Source organism: Dipodomys spectabilis, unplaced genomic scaffold (genome assembly GCF_019054845.1).
Source record: "Dipodomys spectabilis isolate Male_0828 unplaced genomic scaffold, ASM1905484v1 ptg000155l, whole genome shotgun sequence".
NCBI lineage: Eukaryota > Metazoa > Chordata > Mammalia > Rodentia > Heteromyidae > Dipodomys > Dipodomys spectabilis.
This window is the reverse complement of record NW_024870832.1, coordinates 3137441-3153903: the sequence shown is the minus strand read 5'-3', so window position 1 is coordinate 3153903 and position 16463 is coordinate 3137441.

Here is a 16463-nt window from a genome sequence, read left to right as displayed (position 1 = left end):
AGCCAGGGGTTTACACGTTTCACACACTGAATTTCTCTGGTTTACTCCATTTCTCTCCAACCCAAATGCTGGTAGGAACCCATTCTGATCCAGGACTGATGGATATGGGAAGGGATCAGATGAATGTTCTGGAAAAAGGAAGACCAAATGATCCTAACTATTCATTCAGAGTAGACTGGGACAGCACAGAGAGAGTTGGGTAATAAGGAAATCTCTCTCTCTCTTTCTCACTCTCTCCCTCTCCCCCTCACCATCCTCTCTCCCTCTTCCCCTCCCTCCCTCTTTCTCTATCTGTCTGTTTGAACTCACAGCCTGGATGCTGTCCCTGAGCTTTATTTTGCTCAAGACTAGTGCTCTACCACTTTGAGCCACAGCTCCAGTTCCTATGTTCTGATGGTTCATTGGAGATGGAAGTTTCACAGGGACTTCCCTGCCTGGGTTGGCTTAGAACCATGATCCTTTGATCTCAACCTCTTTTTTTTTTCTTTTTTCTTTTGCTGGTCATGGGGCCTTAACTCTGGGCCTGGGCGCTGTCCCTCAGCTCTTCAGCTCAAGGCTAGCACTCTACCACTTGAGCCACAGCACCACTTCCAGCTTTTTTTTCTGCTTATGTGGTGCTGAGGAATCGAACTCAGGGCCTCATGCATGCAAGGCAAGCACTCTACCACTGAGCCACCTTCCCAGCCCCTCAACCTCTTGAGTATCTAGGAATACAGGCATAACCCACCAGCACCCAGCTTGCTTACAGAGGCCACTGTCTGCCCTATGAGCTCCAGAGACCATGTGCTTGATTGAGAAAACAGGGTACTGAGAAGAGGTCTGTGCCAGGATTTATCTACCAGCTCAGTGGAGTAATGGAGAGCCACAGGGCATTTCTAGTACCGAAGTGAAAATACTAGGAATGTGCCTAACAGACAAACTATACTGACCAACTTGTAGAAGGTGATTTCCTCAGCTTTAAAAGTCAAACTACATGCCATGTGAATTCACTTCCAAAAGTGAATTCCTAGGCCCTCTTTGATCAGTTCTTTATCTCACCTCTTTCTATGGGCCTCCATCCAATGTTAGTTTTGGAAGACTGACTCTTGAAAGTCTTTTGGGATAGAGTGATCAGACCCTGTAGATTTAGAACCTGATTCTTCTTTGATGGTTGGACTCGATGCCTGAACACTGGGCCTAGGCATTGTCCTTGCGCTTGTTGTGCTCAAGGCTAGTATGCCACTCTACCACTTGAGCTATGCTCCACTTCCAGCTTTTTCTGTGATTTAATTGGAGATAAGAGTCTCACAGACGTTTCTGCCCCAGCTGGCTTTGAACCACAATCCTAGGATCTCAGCCTCTTGAGTAGCTAGGATGACAGGCATGAGCCACCAGCTCCCAGCTTGACCCGATGTTATATACAGCATTTGTACACCAATCCTCTCATACCATCACTTCAACACTATCACAAGGAGAGGAAGTAGAACCTAGTATATAGGCTGGGTAAGGCTCTGAGTAAAACTTGGTTCTCAGCTGGCAGTCATTTTTTTCCCCTGGGAGGTGGCAGGCAATATCTGGATACATTTTTCATCCTCACAGGGTGGGGGGAGAGGGTGCATCGTGATCCATGTCACCCCTTAAATTCTCCTCCCCCATCTCTCTCAGTCCCACCCAACCCCTCAAGTTACCTGGCTCCATTTGCAGGTCTGCACATGATGACTAACTATGACTTATCGTTGCCCACTCTTCCTCCCCCCACCATTAGTCTGGGTGTTCTCCCCTTGGCCTTTACCCCCTCCCCTACTCCTGACAACACATGTTCCAGTTTCCTGGCATTTATTTTGTTAAATTCTTGTGGTTCAAAGTGATTACAACCTTGGAATCCTTCCTTGAGCATGCCATACCTTAGTCCATTTCTTTGTGTATGTGTATGTATATGCACGTGCATTTTGTAAGGGGGAAGGAGCATGTGGGCCCTCAAAGTTCTCTATTTCAGCTTCCCACTCCATCATAGGACATGGATGAAAGATTATATTGCTCTTGCGACATTTCACATAAAAGGTGGGTATTCCTTAAAGTGTCAGCAGGAGACCAATGGAATGATCCTAGGCCAATCAATGGTGCCAGTGGGAAATCCTTCCAAATGCTGACCAAACTGTGCCCTGGGTACAGACAGTGGTGGTGCCTCCGACTGGTCAATTCTGATCTATGGTGGCTCATTCTTTCTGGTGCTTTCATTCTGTCACCACGTAGCCAGAATAGTTTTAGATTTACTTCTTTGGCTTTGAGGGGGAAAAAAATCACTGTAAATCAAAACAGTGTTTGGGCAGGAATTTTAGCTCACAGGACTCTTTGAACCAAGTGGGAAAATGAAAGAAGTGAGTCAGCAAGTGTGCAGAGAGTAAGAGTGTAGAAAGCTATAGGATACCCCTACACATAAAGTAGACACTCAGTGGCAGTGGGTTATGGCTATTTAGAAATGTAGGCCCAGAAGCTGGGTACCAGTGGCTCACACCTGTAATCATAGCTACTCAGGAGCCAGGGATCTGAGGGTTGTGTTTCAAAGCCAGCCAAGGCAGGAAAGTCTGTGAGACTCTTTTCACCAATGAACCACTAGAAAACCAGAAGTGGCACCATGGCTCAAAGTGATAGAGTTCTAGCCTTGAGCAGAAGAGCTCAGGCACAGCCCTTAAGCCCTGAATTCAAGCCTCAGAAGCAGAAACAAACATGTAGATCCAGGGTGGTAGAGCTTGAGATTTCATTTTTCATGGGTTTTAATTTTTTTATGGATTTTATGTTGAATATTAGGCCTACCTTTTGGCCAGAGTCAGACAGAAGCAATGGGGTAAGATCTGAAGATTTCTCTGGTCTTAATTTGACCCCACTAGCCATAGAGAGCCAGCAGACCGTAGTCTAACCTTCTGTCCAATATAAGTCTGGGAATCCAGTTCATTTCTTGTCTGAACCGGCCAGTTCTAGCATCCTGTACCTCCTCTGGCTAGTAGGGACCTAGAATGAGAAGAAAACGGGACAGGAACATGTCTAGAGCAACAGAGCTCTCTTCCTGTTCTTATTACCTGAAGCAAGAGACCATAGCTCCTCATCTCCACAGGCTGGGACCTGCACATGTAGGATGGAGAGTTTCTTTGGGCTTGAACATTCTGTGCTTCTAGTGGTAAATAATTAAAGGCTCAGGGGAGGGGAGGACCCCATCAAATTTATGACCCGAGAACAGATCACAGCTAACAAATTGGGGAAAATGCAATCTGACAGAGAGTCTCTGTGGCTTTTAAAGGGCCCTAATTTCAAGGAGGCTTAAAAAAAAGATAATATTTGCCATGCGTCATAGCACAATTCATACAGAAAGCTCCCAAAATACTCTGCAAATTCTGTGTGTGTGTGTGTGTGTGTGTGTGTGTGTGAGAGAGAGAGAGAGAGAGAGAGAGAGAGAGAGAGAGAGAGAGCTGTTAAACCTGGCAGAACTCCAGGGTGGGTAATTACATTCCTTGGGTGTGTTCTGATCTCTCTCTCTCTCTCTCTTTCTCTCCCCCTCTCTCCTTTCTTCTTTGGGTCTTCCCTCCTCTCTCCTCCTCTCATACAAATGACAGCATTTTCATAATGTCCTTCTTGGTAATTAGGGAGCAGTGCAAGTTCTAGAAAGCACCCTAGGGCAAGATCAATTCCCTACAAAAGAAAAAAAAATCTAAGCTAGATGCTGGTGGCTCATACCTGTAACCCCAGCTACTCAGGAGGCTGAGGTCTAAGGATTGCGGTTCAAAGCCAGCCCAAGCAGTAAAGTATGAGACAGCATAAACGAATAGAAGACTGACATCTCATCTAGAAGGAAGAAAAGCAGAGAGAATGTGAGAGGTAGAAAGAAAAAGATTGCAAGATCTTAAAAGTCTAACATTGTTGACATGCAAATCAAATAGCATCTTGGAAAGATTACATCAGTTACTCTGGGCCACTCGGCCAGATAAATGGCAGATTGGATTTAAAACTTGACTGCACAAACAGGGTTGGTCCTGCCTTGTCTCAGTAAGACAAAGCTCATTTAAAATAATGGCTATCAAAACCTTGCTCCATAAGAGTACAGGTGATGAGGCCCAATTTACATCCACCTTTTAGAAGAGGCAGATTGGAGTCCTTGGAAAATATGACTGGCAATGTGGTTCGTAGTTCAGGTGGCAAATTTTTCACTAAAGATTTCTGAGATGCTATATTTCAGTGTAACAGAAATGGTAGGCCAGCTAGACTCCAGTGGTTCATGCCCATAATCCCAGTGGCTCATGACCGTAATCACAGCAACTCAGAAGGCTGAGATCTGAGGGTCATGGTTTGAAGACAGCCTGGACTGGAAATTTCCCAAAAGACTCTTATCTCCAACTGGCCATCAGAAAACCAGAAGTGGTGCTGTGGCTCAAAGTGGTAGAGTGCTAGCCTTGAGTAAAAGAGCCCAGGGACAGTGCCCAGGTCCTGAGTTCAAGCCCCAAAACTGACACAAAAATAATAAAAGAAGAAATAGTAGCCCAGTTGCTCTGGGCTACCTGATAGACAGAAATAGAGAAAATGTGATGGTAATCACAAGTAAGAGTAGGGAATAGGGAATACATAGGACCCCCCCCTCCTCCCTCCTGGCCCCCCCATCTTCCCCCCCCCCCCCCGTAAGAGTTCCCTCTCCTCATCTCTACTCTTTAATTTGTATCCTTCCTTTCCTTGCTCTGGGCCCTTTGGACAAAGCCTTCTCTCAGTTCCTTATGCTCATCCTTCCCCTTCCTTCCATCAAGTTATTGCTAAGGTAGAATCCCACCCTCAGGGACCTGAGGTAGTATCTGCATGTTCTAAGCTGGTCACCCACTCTGCCATCATTCCTATTCTTAGAATGTTCTTTGTTCTTGTGCCACAGAATATGTGGAGAGGGGCAGGATGGCTGGGAGGGGATTAGCACTTCCAGAGAAATCAAAGATTACAGCACCATCACGTCACCACTGCCTGTGATTGAACTAAGTGCATCCATTATATGACATGTACGTTACAGGTAAGACACACCTTGTTCTATCAGCTTGTCAAAGACATTCATTATTGGTCTCTGGGTGACACAAGTCTTATACCTACGTAATTTTCCAGAAAACCCCATGGAAGTAGTATCACTAACTCTCCTCTTATAATGGGTGCAGAAACTAACTCAGAAAGGGGCTGGGAAGGTAGCTCAGTGGTAGAGTGCTTGCCTTGCAAGCATGAGGCCCTGGGTTCGATTCCTCAGCACCACATAAACAGAAGAAGCTGGAAGTGGCGCTGTGGCTCCAGTGGTAGAGCGCTAGCCTTGAGCTGAAGACCCAGAGTTCAGGCCCCATGACCAGCAAAAAAAAAAAAAGAAACTAACTCAGAAAGCTGAAGCACTCGTCTAACACGACACAATTTATAAGAGGTGGAAATAGGTCATAACCAGATCATTTACTCCTACTCATTAATGCCAGTTTTCTGATTCTCACTAGTTCTCCTCTTTGGCGGATCTGCAAGAGCAGCTACTCCACTCTCTCCCCAGCCTTGCTTCCAACCTTTGAGCTCAGGCTCGCAGGCAAGGCCAGTGATGCCAAGAACTTAATGTAACCGTATCAACATAATTGTAAGATTGTTTTGGGATAGTACTGGGGTTTGGTCTTAGGACTTTAAGCTTTCTAGACACACACTCTACAGCTTGAGTCATTCCTCCAGACCCTTTTGCTTTGGTCTTATTTGGAGACAGGATCTCACTTTCTGGACCACAATCCTCCTACTTATGCTTCCTACCTCAGCTAGGTTCACAACACTTCATCTAGTTATTGCTTGAGATGAGTGGTTTTTTTTCCCCCCCAGACTGACCTTGAACCACAATCCTTCTGATTTCAGTAGCTATTCTTATAGGTATGAGCCAACAATGCCTAGCTTGAATTATATGTTTCTCAGGAAAATAAAATTGCATTCTATAATACTATCCATTTTGTAAAAAAAAAAAAAAATAATAGGGGGCTGGGAATGTGGCTGTGTGGTAGAGTGCTTGTCTAGCATACATGAAGCCCTGGGTTCCATTCCTCAGTATCACAAATAGAAAAAGCCAGAAGTGGTGCTGTGGCTCAAGTGGTAGAGTGTTAGCCTTGAATACAGAGAGGCTCAGGGACAGTGCCCAGGCCCAGAGTTCAAGCCCTACAACCATCAAAAAAAAAAAAAAAAAGGAATGTCATAGTATTTTAACTATAATAATGCCAACGTGGCTATGGTGGGCTTACTCAGAAAACTAACTACTACTCAGTTATAACATGGCAGCCATTATTTGTGTACAGCATTTCTGCCTAAATATGAATAAACATAACAACATAAACACAACCCAGAGATGGAAATGAGCAATCAAAGTAAGGTGTACAACTTCTTTCCATGGGAGGAAAGCAGGAATGATCTCTAGTATCCTTTTTTTTTTTTTTGACACTGGAAGATTCAGTAGTTGGTGCAGAGCAAACACTGCATGGGTCTTTGGCTCAAGGAAATAAAAATAGACAGGAAAGTCCTTCAGATGGTCAGTGGCATCTGGGACACCAGCAATGACTATGTTTGCTCACTGCAAAGTACAAGTGCCTGCCTTGGACCTGGAAAGTAAATACACCCATGAGTTTCTACAAGTCCTACCTCTCCATAGGCAAACCAGAGCACACCATGCTAGCCTGGATCCTCCAGAACTATCCACGAATTGGGACAGCTTCCAGTGGCTGGGGTACTGCCAGAATGGGTGAGTCTGAACCCTATCTTTGACCATCATACAGCTGTCTTGGAATAGGAATACTCCCAGGGCATTGCAAACTCTGAAGATAGGCAAAAATGAGAAATGAGAGCAGTAGTATACAGCTAGGAGACAAAAAGCAAGAAGGCAGTCCCGGAGTGGGTTTTTGTTGTTGTTGTTTTTGTTTTGTTTTGCTGGTCGTGGAGCTTGAACTCTGGGCCTGGGTACTGTCCCTGAGCTTTTCAGCTCAAGGCTAGTGCTCTACCACTTGAGCCATAGCGCCACTTCCGGCTTTTTCTGTGTATATGGTGTTAAGAAATTGAACCCAGGGCCTCATTGCATGCAAGGTAAGCACTCTACCACTGAGCCACCTTCCCAGGCCCAGTCCCAGAGGCTTTACCTCCATCTGCTGTGAATGTGTACTATCTCCTCCAGTTTCCTGCTGTAGCTTTTGGCAGCTGGTGATGTAGAGGCAGTTAAATCTATAGTGCAGGATATGAACCCACCTAGGTATCAGACACTAGCACTTTACTGTCTTCCATAAGGTAGCTCACAGAGTCCTGCCCCTTTCCCTGTCATGAAGTTCGTTCTGTTCCCTTACAGAGCTGCACCTCTCCGATTTATCTGTAATCGAGTCATGGGGCTGGACACAGCCACTCAGGAGTGGAGAGTCTTGGGGAAGGAGGAAAGGTAGGGTAGGATGAGAGATAGATCATGAGTTGACTTTCAGGTGAGTTGAACTCACTCTCAACCACAAGGAGGGGGATCCTTGTGTCATGGAATGCTTTCTCCTCCCTATGGATTCCCAGCTCCTAATTTCCAGTAGAACAAAACCTCCCCCCACCTCTCATCACTTCTTTTTAACCTTCAAATGCTGAAGAGACTTCCTGCTTTGCTATCCCAAAGGCCTCTTCACTGACTCCATTTCAGCTTCTGAAAGCCCTAAAGCTAGCTTTCCCAGAGGAAGGCCCCATGACAGCAGGCCTATGGCTAGAAGGCTGTCATCAGACCAAAGGAACCAAAAATCACTGGGCCCAGGAGCAAAAGCCCTGGAAATGAGGACCTCAGAGGGCTGGCTGGGGATACAGACTACCAGTTCTCTCCGGCTACAAGACTCAGTGCAGCAGTTGAGCAGCCATGGAGAAAGAGAAGAGGGGTTTCATCCATCTTGATTTGTGAGACAGTGGTATTTGAGAGGCAAAGGTAAAGCGAGTTTCTCATGAGAGGGTCTTCACATCCAGGCTTCCAGGGGTCCAGCAAGGTAAGAGGGACCTGAACTATTTCTGAATGATGCCAGGATGCTGGGCGCCAGTGGCTTATACCTATTTGTCCTCGCTACAAATGGTGGCTGAGATCTAAGAATTGATTTGAATCCAGTCTGAGCAGCAAAAAGCCTGCGAGATTCTTAACTCCAAATAACCATCAAAAAGTTCCAAGTAGAGCTGTAGCTCCAGTGGCAGAGTGCTAGCCTTGAGTGAAAAAAGGGAAGGGAGGACATCTAGGTTTTAAGTTCAAGCCCTAGTGCCTCCCCTCCACCCCCCACCCCAACAGAGCAAGAAGAGCCCAGCCATCAAGAGGAGGCCTTTCCTCTCCCAGAAGAAGAAAAGAAGGCATCTTGGACAGCTATGAAGACTTGAATGATAGAAGATGAGGTCCCAGACAACATGCAAAACTGTAGGATGCACACAGACCTCCAGAACATCTGCCAGATGTGATGGGATGATGATGAAGATGCTCTTCTGGCGTGCTCCAAAGAGATGGAGTAGCCTCATTCTTCCTAACTTAGGGCCTTCTCTGTACAAGACTGAGTTTGCCAGCCTCTTCCCTGCCCCAATTCAGCTTTTTCTGTCTCTCTTCAAGATGACCACCCTGTCCTTGTATTTGTAGTCTCTGATCTTCGTGAAAGCCAGCCAGCCTCTATAATGGATATCTGCTTCCTTTAGGAGAAAATCTGCTTTTTGTAGGGAAATCAGTAAGTCCAGACGAACCCTAGGAGACAATTCAAGCCAAAGGCTCTGTGTGTGTGTGTGTGTGTGTGTGTGTGTGTGTGCGTGTGTATGTGTGTTCGAAGGGATGGAATGGGGGGGGGGGGGGAATCTGAGAACCCAAGAAGAGAGAGTTTATTGGCCTTAGGATTTGTCAGTCAGAGCAGGGGGGTGGGTCTGAAAAGTGAGCAAGCTTTCATTCAGAGAGCCAAAGGCAAGCGTTCAACAGGAAGCTGGACTTGGAAGGAGGATGTCCGGAAGGGGCAATGAGCTTTGAAATAAGAACTAGTAAGAGAACACCATGTAGAATGGAGATGAGCCTATGGCTTCTGTTCTTGAACATAGTGAATGTGGCCCAGTTGTTAGCCTAGCAGCAAAGCCAAACTTGCCAAAAAGTGAATATCAAGATTGTTAATTTTTCGTACAGTGTATGCTGAGAACTGGACAAACTAGTCCCAAGCCTTATTTGCTGTATAACCTCCAACAAAGTCTCTTTGACTCCCTGAACCTCTTTTTCCCCACTCCATAAAATCAGGAAAATAAAACTCAGAAGGAATCCTTGTGAGCATCAAAATGAAACATCGCATGTGTAGTGTTTGGTTCCATGTCTTATAAGCAGTTGACCTTTAATGGATGTCACAATTTATTGGCATTTTATTTGGGTCATTCCTGAACTGGTCACTTGGGATGCGATATGCAGTTTCTAGTCTCTATTCTCTACAGAGAATATGAAGACAAAGAACTTGTTTGTCTGCATTCAATCTCAAGGAGCCACACTTGATGAAAGACAATAAGGCCCATATGATCAACATGTGAAGGCAATAGAAAGCTTTAAAGACTCTTAGGGGCAAGCCAGGCAGTGGTGGCTCACACCTGTAATCCTCAGGAGGCTGAGATCTGAGGATCATAGTTCAAAGCCAGCCCAGGCAGGAAAGTAACATGAGATTCCTATCTCGGCTGAACCATCAGAAACACAGGAAGTGGAGCTGTGGCTCATAGTGGTAGAGTGCTAGCCTTGAATAACAAAGCTCAGAAATAGCATCCAGGAGGCCCTGAGTTCAAGCCCTAAGACTAACAAAAAACAAGAAAGAAAGAAAGAACAGAAAGGAAGAGAGAGAGAGAGAGAGAGAGAGAGAGAGAGAGAGAGAGAGAGAGAGAGAGAGAGAGGAGGGGGGAGAGAAAGAAAGAAACTTGGGGGCTTCAAAGTTTAGCTAGGCACCAGTGGCTCACACCTATAATCCTAGCTACTCAGGAGGCTGAGATCTGAGGATCATAGTTCAAAGCCAAAATGGACAGGAGAGTCCATGAAATGTTTCAATTAACAACCAAAAAGCCAGAGGTGGAGGCGTAGCTGAAGTGGTAGAGCTCTAGCTTTGAACAAAAATGCTAAAGAATAGGCATCAGGCCCTGAGTTCAGGCCTTAGTACCAGTACACACACACACACACACACACACACACACACACACACACACACACACACACACACACACATGATCCTCAGATCTCAGCTTCTAGAGTAGCTAAAATTACAGGAATGAGCCACCTGCTCCCTGCAAACCACAATCTTTAGAATTCAGCCTTCTGAGTGGCTGGGATTACAGGCATGAGTCACCAGTGACCAGCTGAAAATAAATAGACTTTGTCTACAGAATAATGAGGATGTTATCTTATTCCTCACAAGTTGCTCTGAGAGTCCACACTGTAACCGTGTCCCACACACAGAAAATACTCACAGGTTAACTGCTGTTAACAGTACTTCAAATCCGTAACACTTCTTCCCGTGCGTCTACTTTCCCATTCTTGCCTGTCACTGAGTTTTGCCATACCCATTACTGTTGGAATTTTCCTAAGAGGTTTTAAGCCATTCTTTCTTTTCCCCAATCAGTACATTCTCACCACGTGTTTTTTTGCTCTTGAATTCCCCTCAAATGTAGCGTTTACATAAAGCAAAACTCAGCCCCTGAGATTTAATCTTCATGGGAGTGGGTGTGGTGGGAGGGTGAAATTTGAGGAATACCAAGAATTTCCATATAAACCCATATCTCAGATGTAGATGTACAGAGTGCATACATAATGGAAGTTTCTGGGTTAGCTCAGTAATTGGCTAGCAATAGTGATGTATCTTGTTTTATTGTATCTCCTTGGGGATGTTAGGCAGAGAGATTTAAAAAAATGTTATTATAAAGGTGATGTACAGAGGGGTTGTAAGTTATATAAGTCAGGTAATGAGTACATTTCTTTCTGGACCATATCATCCCTTCCCTCACCATCTCCCAGTTTTTCCCTCCCATCCCTACACACAAGTTATAAACTTCCTTTTCCACACAGTGTCCATTGAGTACCATGGCTTTATCCCTCCATTTCTGTATCCAACCTGGCTTTTGGATGGCTATTTTGGAGATGAAGTCTCATGAACTTTCCCATGATGGATCTCAGCTTCCTATGTAGCTAGGAATAGAGGCATGAGCCATTGGTATCCAGATTGCAATGTGCTTTTGTGTATTTTTCTAGTGTGTGAGGTAGAGGGCTGGTAACCAGTCTGAAAACCCCACAGTTACATATTAAATGCAGCCAATGAAGGAACAGAAGAACCCTTTAAAACAGCTCCAGTACTCACATATCTATTGACTTGGAAGTCATTCTGAGCTTAAATTTCCATCTTCACCTTACTGCTTTGCTTCATGATGTCATTTGGCCTTGAGTGTTTAGTAACAATCTGTGTGTTGGAGGAGCCACCAGTGTCCACGTGGCCATTTAAGCAGCCATCTGAGCCTCAGCCACAGACTTTACACTAATGGGTTGAGTCTCTGGTTCTTCCTGATTCATAGACTACCTATGCCTGCAGTGAGTATTGCGGTTCCCCATCACTACCTCTATATTGCACAGATCCCACCAATCACTTTGTTGTGTCTTCCTGGATGAGTTGAAGTTGTAGAGGTAGCTGGAAATAAAAGCAGTCATTGCTCTACTACCTTTTGTCTGGGCTAACAATTTGGGTCATGGTTGCCACCACCTCCTCTACCCACTCCTCATTGCTTTGCATTCAGCTCTGGGCAGCACGGCTGCCACCCATTCCATTGCTCATAGGTCAATGTTTGAGAACACTTGATTGTCCTGGTTTTTGAAGGATGGGTAGAGAAAGTCTGCTACTGTCATCCAAGAAAGAGGGCACAAGTGAGGCTCAGTTTACAACGTGTGGCGTTTTAGAACAAAATGGCCAAATGCCAAGGATGATGGCATCCAAGGAGATGCTCTGGCGGGATGCCAGAGGGCAGAGGGCAAATAATTCAGAAAGTCATGCAAGGCCACCATGCTGTACCACTGAGAAACAATCCGACAGACCCAACCTGGTGCAAGTTAGGGAGTCCTTGCTGTTACAACCCACTGGGGGGGATTCCAGAATTAGGGCAACAGAAGTGGGTGTAAGAACGAAGTGTTAATTGAGAATTTTTCATTTTTATACAACTTCTCTACCACTCATCACCTCCCGTCTCCCCAAGTACATTATTTGTAGTAGGATTATATAAATACCACACACATCTAAACCCACATAGCAGATTATAAATATACTTCTTTTCATGGACATATTTTTTTTCTAAAAAAAATTCTCCAAGCCTAATAAATTCCTTGATTTACATATATTTCATTACATTGCGCAGGAAAGAAAAAACACAAAATGTAAACCAACTTCAGGTTGAAAATTAGGGATGGGGCATGGGAATAAAATGGCAGTGTTGTTCAGAAGCAACTGGAACATTTTATATCTTAGAAAAAAAAATATCTCTGAGCCGGCCATTGATAGCTCATGCCTGTAATCCTAGCTACTCACGAGGCTGAGATCTGAGCATCACAGTTCAAAGCCAGCCCAGGCAGGAAAGTCCATGATATTCTTATCTCCAGTAAACCACCAGAAAATGAGAAGTGGTGCTTAGCTTAAGTAGTAGAGCGCTAGCCTTGAGCTGAAGAGTTTAGGGACAGCACCAAGGCCCAGAGTTCAAGCACCACAACTGACAAAAATAAAATCTCTGAATCTAACCCAGTAGAAATTTTGGTGACGATCATTTTAGATTTTTTTCTTTTATTATCTTTACTTGTACAAAGGAGTTGGCATTTAACAAAGCTGTTTATGAATGCAATGTATCTTGATCAATGTCACCCCTTTCAACATTCTCACCCATCCCAACCCTCCTCACTCACTTTAGATCTTTCTTATGTGGTTGAAATGTTCATAGGAATTGTTTGTTAATATAAGAAAAGAGTTGTATGGTTGGACAAGTTTGAGCAAGGTAGAGGAACATTTTTAAGTTGCTGGCTGTATAGAGTTGTGCAAAAGTTCAGGGCTTAACATTGTAGGATTATAGAAATAAAAACAGAAGTAGAAAGTGAAACGATTCAGAGTGTTTGCAGATATGTGTGTGTGTGTGTGTGTTATATGTGCAATGTGTGCAAGGGACTGGGGGGAGGATTGCTAAGGAAAATGAGACATCTTTTAGATCTGGTGATTAGTATTTTTGTGGCAATTTGTCCACAGTCAAACTTGTCTGGGAATTCAGAGTCAAAAGTCAAGGCCAATCTCAGATTCTTGGGTAGAATGAATAGCTTTAGCCATGCATTGACCAGGTTTTCCGCAGAAGGATGCAGAGTCAAGAGAGACACAGCCTTGGACATGATGAAATGCGGAGGGCTAAGAGAGAAAAGATGTATCAAAGGAAACCAAGGGAGAGAAGTACCAGGAACCAGAAGAGCACAAGAGACATATGTTGTCATGGAAACCAAGGGCAGGAGGGTTTCTGAGAAGAGTAAGTAGCTCATGGATCAACATAAGCAAAACCTCAGTGCCATAGAGGCCTTGGGAAGACTGAAATGAGTCACACAGATGAAAAAAAGATGGTTTTCTAGGTGGACTGGAAATGTTGTGCCCAAGTGAGAGGCATGAAGGTCAGATCAAGAAGGTCATTGGGTTCTAACATGGCATTTAGAATTTTTTTTCTGCAGTTGATTAGTAATAACTAACACTGAAGAGATTACTTGGGTAACTTTATGACAGTTTCCTAGAAAACCCATATCATTTTGTTTTTCATTTTGTTATGCTAGTAATTGGACTTGAACTCAGAACCTTAGGCTCTTGCTTAGCTTTTTCACTCACAGCTAGCACTCTACCACTTGAGCCAAATGCCTCTAGCTCTGGCTTTTCTCCTAGGTTTGTCTTCCCAGGCTCGGTTTGAACTGTGATTCTCCTATCTCATTCTCCTGAGTAGCTAGGATTATAAGCATCAGAGGCTTGACTACAGCTCATTTCTTTACATCAGTGTCTCATTATTTAGCAAATACTTAAAAAGATTGTGTTGAATTAATGAAAAGATGTAAAATCAGTGACTCTCATGCATTCAAGAATCTCATGTACTAGAAGGCAACTGTAATAGTATTGTTAAGACACTTGTCCTATGACTTCAGAAACTAGCCGTACTTGAAGATGGTATGCATACATACTTGAAATAGGAAAGCTTAGCTATTAAGATAAGAAAGTTCAAGTCCACAGCACATCTACCTGCTGAACCAGCTCCTACCATGCTTCTATGATCATTTCTGTCTGTATCACTGTACCTACACATTCATATAGCTGCCTTCATGCATGTGGACAAAAACTGGTTTATCTTGAGTATGCTTTGTACTGCTTTCATTTGGGGAGTGGGGTTGAGATATATTGAACATATTTATTTACTGAAAGAACTATCAGATGGGAAGAAAAACATGAAAAATAAAAACTTGAAGAGAAATAGACATAGAGATACCACCAGCAAAATAACTTCAGAATAACTTACCATGTCAGTCAATAAATTACATGGGAAATTTTTTGTTTCTTTTTCTTTTTTGTCTGAGATTGAGATGCAAAGTCAGTACTTGATGCTTTCTCTCATTGGCTAGTGAGAAATGCTACTGAGACATGCCTCCAATCCCTGCATGGGAAAAATTTAAACATCGGAATTAAGCCCAGTAGAAGCCAGGCACCAGAGGCTCATGCCTGAAATCCTAGTAACTCAGGAGGCTGAGATCTGAAGAGCTCAGTTTGAAACCAAACCCAGCAGAAAGACTCATCTCCAATTAATCAGCAAAAAGCTGGAAGTGGGTGAGTGGTTCAAGCAGTAGAGTGCCAGCCTTCAGTGAAAAAGCCTCCATCAGAAAGAATGACATTGCCACATTTGTCAGGAAATAGAAAGACTTGGAAAAAATTATATGAAGTGAAGTAAGCCAGGCCCAAAGTAACATAGGTCCCATGGTTTCCCTTATTTGCAATAACTAGTATATGTCTGAGACAAGCAAAATCAGTCAGATAAATTGATGTTAGGCGAAATGAACCCCCAAGATAAGGACTTAAGTGTTTTTTCTCTCTTGCTATTGTTTCTAACATATTTATAAGATGATTTCTTTGTTGCTTTGTATGTCCTTCCCCCATGGTATAACAGTTTTCATTGTATTTGATATTGGTATAATTTTGGAGGGGGAAGGGCAAAAACAAATTGTTTAGGGATACAGGTAGACCCATTGCAACAATGAAATGTACAAGTCATTATGTCAAAAAACGAACTTTACAACTTTGTGTGGGGGGGGGGAAGATGGAAGGAATGGGAAGGGGAAACAAAGGAGGAGGCAAGAATGCGTGATAACAAATGTACTCATTACCTTGCCCATGTAATTGTAACCCCTCTGTATGGTATTTTCACAATAAAAAAAAAAGAAAGAAAGAAAGAAAAAGCCAAGAGAGAATGTGAGGCCTAGAGTACTGACAAACAACAAACAAACAAACAAAAGCAAACAGAAAAAACTCAACCTGTAGATCTTAAAAGATTCAATAGACACATCCGATGTGACTCAAGATTGAGCTTACTGGGACAGAAATTTGTATAAATAAATTGAACTTGAGAATCAGGATATTTAGGTCTGCTAGCATATTTCATATTTAAAAGTGGTTCACTTTTATGTGTGATAATGATGCTGTGATTGTTTTTTTAACACAAGGCCTTTATAGAAATACAAATATATGTGGATGAAACAATAACATGTAGGATTTGCCTCAAAAAAATAATCAGTGGGATGTGTGCTGGGAATCCTAGAAGTGAGATGAAATCAAGCATGCTAATGGGATGATCGAGAATACAAGCAGCCTGGCTAAGACCACAGCACCAAAGCCTCAGGTTGGCTCCCAATTCCTTTCTCCTGAATGGCTTTTCTTCATAGCCTTTGGTTTTTAGCTACCAGTATTATACTTGAAATACAAAAAATATGCCTGACACTGGTGGCTCATATCTGTAATCTCAGCTACTCTGTGGATCTGAGGATCACCGTTTGAAGCTATCCTGGGCTCAAAACTCTGTGAAACTCTCATCTCCAATTAAGCACAAAAATACGTAAATAAATAGAAAGCTGTGACTCAAGTGATAGAATGCTAGCCTTGAGCAGAAAAGCTCAGTGATAGCTCCTAAACCCTGAGTCCAAGCTCCAGGACTGGCAAAGAAAGAAAGAAGAAAAGAAAGAAAAGGAAAGAAAGAAGGCAGGCAAGCAGGAAGGAGAGAGAGAAAGAAGGGAGAGAAGGAAGGAAGAAATGAAAGGAAAGGGAAGGAAGAAGAAGGAAAGGAAGGAAGGAAAGAAAGAAGAACGAGAGGAAGGGAAAGAAGGAAGGATTCGTTTTTATCCATGGAATACTTAGCATGTGCCATTGTGAACATTACTCACTGAACTCTCACAACCA